Below are 441 nucleotides of genomic sequence, written 5' to 3'. Positions count from 1 at the left end.
CGTCGTTTAGAGTTTGTATGCATGCTTCCAATTTTAAAATTTCCTTCAGGCGAATACTGATGGCGGCAGCTGCCAAAAACATTGTTATTCAATGTAAATTACCGCGTATTCAAAGGCAGAGCTAGCTCTTTCAATACATCAGCGTGTTCCTCGGTGAAAGCGCTGAAGGAATTAAACTGAATTTCTAGAGGGATGGAGCCTGCTTCTACAAGCCTCCTTTGAAGAGAACACAATTTTAATCGGTTTTGAGAGCTGGTGAGAAGAGACGTCCCCGACCTTTCCCAGAGATTCCTGGGAACTTCACGGGAAAAAAAATCTTAACACGGCGGTGTAGCCCGGAGCCGGTTCCCGGTGGGGATGAGCCCAACAGAAACCGAAGTGCCGCCACCCCCCGCTTTCCTGGCGGCTCTTGGATGCGCCTGATGCCGCAGGCGGGCGGCC

At 50.6% G+C, this 441-nt stretch overlaps 1 protein-coding gene across 6 annotated transcripts in view; it reads left to right on the top strand.

The window, feature by feature from the left end:
- The window catches only part of ST3GAL6 (ST3 beta-galactoside alpha-2,3-sialyltransferase 6), an 81,714-nt gene that overhangs the window by 42,249 nt on the left and 39,024 nt on the right, over positions 1-441 (top strand). The window lies entirely within an intron of this gene.

This window comes from Geospiza fortis, unplaced genomic scaffold, assembly GCF_000277835.1.
Source record: "Geospiza fortis unplaced genomic scaffold, GeoFor_1.0 scaffold1, whole genome shotgun sequence".
Lineage (NCBI taxonomy): Eukaryota > Metazoa > Chordata > Aves > Passeriformes > Thraupidae > Geospiza > Geospiza fortis.
Note: the sequence above shows the minus strand (reverse complement) of the source record. Positions and strands in the feature narration are given on the sequence as shown.